Genomic DNA, 6,528 nt, shown 5'->3' with positions numbered 1-6,528 from the left:
CTGCTATTCCATCTTGGCCAGAAGTGGAAGTCATGCCTTTTATTTTATGTCAAGTCTTCAATTATTGAATTGAAAGGTTTGGAGTCAGGAACACAGTAACTGTACCTAAAAATCTTTAACAATTTAGTTTCCATTACAGCAAAATTGCATTGATATTTACCATTGGCAACTCTTTTGTTGCTGTTGTTGTTTTACCAGTGCCTTTTTATCAATGATGGCAAAATAGTTTTAGAATTATAAAGAATTAAACATTAATCTTGGGTACTTTACACTAGAAAATCAGGTAGATGAATAAATATAGTATTTCTTCAAATACTATTCCCCCAAATAATAGAGTGATTTAATGTACATAAATGATTTGTTAAGAACAAGTGAAAATTTGCCTAAAATACAATAAAAACCTTTCCTTACAGGTATTGAAGAAATTTTGAGACAGTCACAACTTCAGATATTAAGATGCACAAGAGAAGGGAATTGCAGAGATAGATCAACACTGCACTGTTTTTACCTGTAGGACATCTTTAAGGCCAAGATGGCAAGAAATTGAGCAAAAGCAAATTGTAAATAGGAACATTTTTATTCAGCAACCTCAGAGTCTTAAGAAACAAAAGTGACCCTCAAAAATCCACCAAAGATATGGTTCTGATAGCACCTAAGTTTTTCAGTTGGAATTTCTTCAGTTCTATACTTAGAAATGAAGGAAAACTAAGACTGACACTTAGCCTGTAGTCAATTAAATTCCTTATTTGATTTAGATTATCTGACCCTAATTTAGCTCCCTGCTGGAAAATATGATAATTTTTTTGCTAAGAGCAAATGACAGTATCCTAAAGCTCTTTTGTTTTTCAGATCTAACAGTTGACATCTAATAAAATAAATAAATAAATAACAGGCATTCCAAGACAGAAGATCACAAGAGAAAAAAAGAAAAAGAAAATAGGAAGTCATGAATAATCTTTATATTGGAGTTTTCACATATAGGATTTATAATAACAGTGATTAATACATTCCAGAAGATAGACAAAAATTAAAAACCTTACTAGAGAGCTTAAATCTATGATTAAGAAACAATGAAAAAAAAAGAAATAATGGAAACTCTATTCGAAATTGAGAACAGTGGAGATTGGAAATAGCATGAAGAGAGAATTACAGAATGGGAAGATAGGTAAATAGAAAATATACCATCTGAAAGATGAATAATTAAAAAAAAATAAAATACAGAGAAGGGTGGAATAGACCTGTGGGACACAGTGAAAGGTCTAAGTTATATTTATTTGAACTTGTGAAATAGGAAGAGTGGAGAAACCGAGCAAATACAATGTTTGAAGTGATAATGGTTAGGAATTTTCCAAAGAAATGGAAAAACATTACACCACATATTTAAGAACCTCCACATATACCAAGAGGAATGAATGGAAAGAAAATTACACCTAAGCACATCATAGCAAAGCTACTGATATCCAAAGATAAATATAGCATGAGTATTAGGGCAGAGATGGAAGTGGATTCATTATGTTCAAAACAGCAACAGTGAAACTTGCAATTTTATTCTCCCTATAAATGAGGAAAACCACAAACACACACACACACACACACACACACACACACTCATATCATATTCATAGTGTTGAAGGAAAATGCACTACAATATAAAACTCTACAACTATGGAAATATTTTAAGCAGTCAGAGTAAGATAAAAATATTTTCATACCTGTGGAGGGAATAGTGTTTAGAAAATTGACAAGAATTTATTCTGGAGTATTTTTTATCCTATGGAGAGTGATCCCAGATGAGAATAAATAAAGAATAAATAAAAGGCAAGATATGTAGCTATATCCAAATAAATAATGGTGTACAAAACTTTAATATAAATGCTGTCTCTTAGACTAAAATATCTGGAAAACTAAAATGCATGACAAACACAAAATGCAAGAGAATTTAAGGAAGTTAAGATGTTCCAATTGAATTAAACAGAAATATGGGTAAAGTACTAATAAGGTTGGATTTACATTATTACATTGGAAGGAATTAAAAGAGCAGAAAGTGAACAAACAGAAGAAGAGTAGAAAAATACAAACAAGCAGAAGCTAAAATAAGAGAATATTAATAATAAAATACTTAATCCAAATGTGTCCTAAGGAGAGCTTACAGAAATATAGAAGGGATTGGAAAAACAGAAAACACATTTTTAGATTGAATCTATAAATTAAAATATCAACAACTACATAAAATTCACATGAACTAAATTTCTTAATTATTAAAAAACCCGTAACATGGGTACACACATCTTACAAGAGATACACACATATATAAGTAGATAGGGAGGGTTAAAGGAAAAGTATGGATAAAATAAGATATAATGTGAAATTTAAAAAAAAAATCTAACCATGATAAACTAATGTATCTATATTAAGATAATTTAAAATATAAATTTAAGGGAAGAAAGATTTATAGAAACAAAGACGTATGTATGGAAAAATAAAAGGTTAATCCTCTCACATTATACAACAGGTCTACCTAAACATCTATGTATAACTAGTATTATGGCTTTTAAATGTATAAAGGAAAAATTAACCAACATTGAGGAGAAATAAAACAATAATGTCACCTTTCTCATTAAAAATTATTAAGAAACAAAACAAAAATTAAGAAGATAGTAAAACATCTGAACGATCTGATTAACAGTACTCACGTAGAATGCATATTATAAAAGTGCACTGAACAATGACAGAATAAATATTCTTTGCAGTATTCTTTTACCAAAATTGATGACAGGTTGATTTTAAAAATGTCTCTACCAATTCCAAAGGAATAAAACATGTATTTTAACCATATATATTCCAACCTCAGTGGAATTCAGGTAGAACTCAGTAACATCAGATAACTAGAAAAATTATTATCTCTATGTATTATCTCTATATAGCTATAAATTATTATCTCTACATAAAACAACAAAGACATTTACAAATTCAAAAATGAGATTTAGAAAATATTTTCAACTATATAAAAAGTGAAGCATATCAAAAAGTGTGCATGGAAGCTAAAACTGTGCTTACAGAGAAAGCCATAGCTTTAGATACAAATGTTGGAAAAAAAGAAAGGATAAAAATTCAATAATATATGTATACCTCACAACTAGTTAGGAAAATCGCAGGAAATTAAACCCCAAAAACATGAATAAAGGAGATGAAAATTTCTATAAACAGAAAACTATAACATATTTTCAGACTAATTAAATACCTAAATATGTGTCTTCTAAAAGCCACTGATTCAGAAAAGTCATTTGCTTACATTTGTGAAGCATTTCTACACAGAATTGATTAGAGTTATCCTATGAAATCATTGGTTACCATCCATTTTTAGAGTTTTTTTTTTTTTTTTTAATCTGGACCATTTTTAAAGTCTTTATTGAATTTTTTACAATATTGCTTCTGTTTTATGTTTTGGTTTATTGGCCGCAAGGCATGTAGGATCCTAGCTCCATGACAAGGGATCGAACCCACACCCCCTGCATTAGAAGGTGAAGTCTTAACCACTGAACCTCCAGGGAAGTACCACCATCCACTTTTAGAATAAAATATTTTTTTAGTCCTCAAGCTAATATTAAGTTATCATAAAATCAATAATAAACATACAAACATTCAAATAAAAATAGGTAAAATATATTTATAGAAACATCACAAACATGATAGTAAAATGACAAATAATTAATATATGAAAGGAGCACAATCCTTAGTCAACAGGAAGATCCAGAATGGAGAGCAACTTAAGGTATGGACAGTTTTGTTGGGAGTTTAAATTGGTACAACTACATTGGAAAACTCTTTGCTATGTGTAATAAAGTTCAATATATGCTTACTCTTTGAAAAAACAATTCCACTCATGGGTATATACAAAACATGTGTGTGTGTGTGTGTGTGTGTATGTGTGTGTGTGTGTTGCAAAAGACATGTTTAAGAATATTTGTTTATAATGGCTCTACACGGAAGCAACACCTAGCTCCTGCAACTGTGTATAGATAATATGTATGGTATATTTTAAAACAATATTATAAAGCAATGACAGTGGACAGACGACTGCTACATGCAATGACATAAATGAACTTCTATATATTAAACAGAAGAAGCCAGACACAAAAGGATACATACTGTCCATCATTGTAAAGTTTAATCAGGCAAAAACCAATGAATAGGGACATAAATCAAGCTCAGAGCTAACTTTGGGAACTGAAAAGAGAAGAGACTGGAAGAAGGTATAGGGATATATTGAATGATACTAATATTTTGTTTCTGGATCTGCATGGTGTTCATACAGATCTTGACGTTGAATTAAAATCACTGAGCCATAAAAGTTTTTCACTTTTAATAAATATGTTGTATTTCCATAAAAATTACTTAAAATAAATATGATTAACTTTCCTCCCTCTCTGTCTTCTCTGATCATTGATATATACACTGCCCTGCCCTTTCATTACTCTTACATTTCATTGAAGCATATAGCAATTTAATGCTATAGGAAAAAAGTTCAAATTCTTAGAATAAACAGGTGAAGAATTTTCCACTGAAAAGGAGCAAAGTCTCTATAAAAAATTACTTCAGACTTGCCTCTGTTATTATATTCTTCTAAACTAAATGTAAGAAATGAGGGAAAGAAAGAAGAGAAAATACAGGGAGGGAGGGATGCAAGAAAGAAATAGAAGGGGAATGAAGGGAACATGAAAGAGGAAATGGGCAAGAACTGAGAGTAGGGAAATTAATGAAATTAATATGCTAAGAACAAAAGGAAATAAGAAAGGAAAACTTTCTATTTGGTCTTTTTGCTAAATATTAAATACTATTATATTAAATACTATTTACAATTTTGATAATTATGTACATAACTATAAACTTTAATGATTATTTTTTTAACTTAAAGACTGCTATGTGTGACAATGACTAGAAAGTAAATCTACTTAATAAATCTCTTTTACTAACTCATAGTCCTTTCATAAGAATTATTTCAACACCTCATCTTCAAGGTAAATTTCTCAGCCTATATTTTAAGCTAAAATTTTCCTTTTGCTGGGGTTTACTGCTTACAAAGTTTTAACAAAATCATATCAAAACTTTTTATATCTAGATGAGTAAAATATAGACATATTTCTCCTTATATTTTAAATCTATGTATTTTTAAGCTTTTTATCAGTGCATTCATACCTTCAATTTTGAGTGTACTATGTTTCATGAAGAGTTGATATTCCTCTAAAATTTCAAACATTTAACATATCTGTATTACTAATTAAGTATATTCAAAGAGAAGTTTTAATGTTTTGAAATATACATGAGTTTTATTAGAACAAATTTGGAAGTGTAAATGTTGTATATATACAAATACATACATAATACTTAGGAGTAAATATCTTCCCAATAAGAAAAAGCAACATGAGTTAGTAGAAAAAATTAATTTAATAATGGAAACAATTATATCTATATTTTAGGATAAAATTTTTACCTGAAATACATAAGAAATGATTTTTTTTTTTTTTTTTTTTTTTTTTGCGATATGCAGGCCTCTCACTGTTGTGGCCTCTCCTGTTGCAGAGCACAGGCTCCAGACGCGCAGGCCCAGCGGCCATGGCCCACGGACCCAGCCGCCCCGCGACATGCGGGATCCTCCCGGACCGGGGCACGAACCCATGTCCCCTGCATCGGCAGGCGGACTCTCAACCACTGCGCCACCAGGGAAGCCCTAAGAAATGATTTTATTAGTTCTAAGCAAATATTTAGTTGACACTAAGAAATGTATTTTGCACAGCTAGTATTTCTAATAGTGAGATATATCTGACAATGCTAACAGTTTTACAGTAAGACTTTTAGCAGTTATGACAGATCTGTCATTACCTGCCATGTATGACCTTGGTCTCAGTTATTCATACCGTAATTACTTCAATTGAATCATATGCATTATTGGAACTACACATGTCAAGCTTGATTACCATTGAAAGTGTCTTTTAATATGTTCAGCTGTGTCTCAGCATTGAAACACAAACTGTTATTGTGTATGCAGAGGCACAGAAGCAGAACTGCAGGGCATAAGTAAGACATTAGTGAGCAAATACTCATCATTGAAGGAATGGCTGTAATTTCAAATTTTCTTGAAAGTGACAAGCAAATACTTCATAGCCCTTAAGAAAGGAAAGCACTCCCAAATAGGAAAGTCATCTTATTTTATTACACTGAAACCTGCAAAATAATTTTCAATCATTGCCCATAGGAAAAAAGGAAAGAGGAAATTGTCAAATTCCTAGTAATATCTGAAAAAAATAAAGAGAGAGAAAGAGACTACTATAAACAATGTATATCTTGTTTAGATTACCAGTTTGTTAGAACATCCCAGTGATTTTCTACAGGGAAGCTTAAATTTCAAGAACAAGTAAGTACCTTGATTAAAGAAAAAACAAAAACAAAAAAAACCTGTGAATATAATCAAATAAAACATACTCATGTAATACCAACATAAAAATTTGAAAACATGTGTTTCAATAGCTT

Source organism: Aethalodelphis obliquidens, unplaced genomic scaffold, assembly GCF_003676395.1.
Source record: "Aethalodelphis obliquidens isolate GAN/ISIS:26980383/991018 unplaced genomic scaffold, ASM367639v1 scaffold16, whole genome shotgun sequence".
Classification (NCBI taxonomy): Eukaryota; Metazoa; Chordata; class Mammalia; order Artiodactyla; family Delphinidae; genus Aethalodelphis; species Aethalodelphis obliquidens.
This window is presented reverse-complemented; position numbering follows the sequence as displayed.